The sequence below is a fragment of the Cantharellus anzutake genome (genome assembly GCF_015039405.1).
Source record: "Cantharellus anzutake strain C23 chromosome Unknown EI90scaffold_198, whole genome shotgun sequence".
NCBI classification, from domain to species: Eukaryota; Fungi; Basidiomycota; class Agaricomycetes; order Cantharellales; family Hydnaceae; genus Cantharellus; species Cantharellus anzutake.
Window position 1 is genome coordinate 11,747 of NW_024067148.1, and position 1,678 is coordinate 13,424.

Below are 1,678 nucleotides of genomic sequence, written 5' to 3' on the forward strand. Positions count from 1 at the left end.
TGAAGTCTATCTCTAGTACTAGCAGTGCCGGCATCGGGACCTCTATGTTCCTCACTATTACTTCCTCGAGGAGCCTCCTCGTGGCGGGTATCATTTCTGGTACGGCGTCTCTCCGCAACCTGTATCGCCTCTCTATAATGGTCAACCATCCCTTCCATGGCGTCAAACCACGTCCTTCCCTGTGTTCCTTCTTCCCCAACTGTCCTCCTCATTCCTTCCAGGCCTTTGGGATCCATAACGAGCGACTTGAGAAAATTTGTGTAATTGAGCAATGCCTCAGTGTACAGTAGGCTCTTCTCGTCTTTGAAGACCATGTTCCATGATGGTGAAGGCGTGACAGTGGACGGGAGGGGGAGAAGATATCCGGTACGCTCGTGGCTAACTAGATCTCGTGTTCCTTCTGCGTCAAGGCCTATGACTGGAATACCGGATGCTAGAGCTTCCAGGACGACTTGACCAAATGTCTCCGTGTACGAGGGAAAACTGAAATGCGAAATGTTCAGATGACTAGGACAGGAGGGGGGGGATGTAGAAGGGACTTACGCAAAAATATCGGCGCTCGCGTACGATTCTGCCAGGGGAACCCCTGAGAGGTGTCCTTCGAATTGGACATCCAGTCCAAGTGAGGCACAATGCTTCTCCAGTCGAGATCTCTCGGGGCCATCTCCCACGAGGACAAGCTTCACTTGATTCGCATTAAGGAATGAAGTAGGTAGGGATGCCAAGAGTTCCTGATAGCATCGAATGAGAAACACGAGATTCTTTTCGTGTGATCTGAGAAATAGGGTTCAGAACGACCGTCTGAAAGGTGGTTCGACTTTTTGAATCTCACTCACATCCGTCCAACATAAAGGATGACAATATCGTTACTGTTCACTTCATCAACATACTCGACAGGTCCGAAAGGAGGTGAAGGTGGAGGTGTGATAGGAGCTGTGAAGCCGAACCCTGGCGAATGTTGGACATAGGTCTCCCTTCTCTTTCGCAATGCGGTTTTCTCAACAATGCCCCAACGACGTCGTCTCTGTTCGCTCCTTCGGTGTGGACCAAGGGCTTGCAAGTCTACTCCACGAGACCATATACGAACGTTCGAGAAACCCCTTTCACTCAGCATCTGCCCTGTCGAGGTAGAAGGACAAGCTGTGAGAAGACATCTGCAAGGGTCGAGAATGTAAGTAACCCTTTCATTACTCGTGCAACTTGAAACCTACTTCGAGTGAAGGTATCTGGTCCATTTCCACATTATCTATAGCTCATCAGTCAATATGCATTGAACCATCGCGCGCGTTCCCCAATACTCACTGATTCTGCCCATGGGAAGCCGAAAAGCGTAGCATACCTGTGTGAAAGGCCACTTAGCATGAAATACGACAAGGACTCGGAGTCTGCAACCTATCTTACGTTGGCAGGTTCGTGTGATACGATGCAACAACAACACGATCGAGACTATCTTCCTTCCACATTGGCCCGCACCAGCCCAGTTGCATGGCAAGTAAGACTTGCGCCCCTAACCAAATGGGCTCAACGATATGGATGACATCCGGTTGCTGAACGAATAATCGGTATAACGGTCAATCATACATCCCCCCACGGTTCGCGATATCACTGACAAATTCACGAATGATCCGTAAGAACTTGGGCCGAAGAAAATTGAGCTTTAGACCAGGGTAGAGGACAA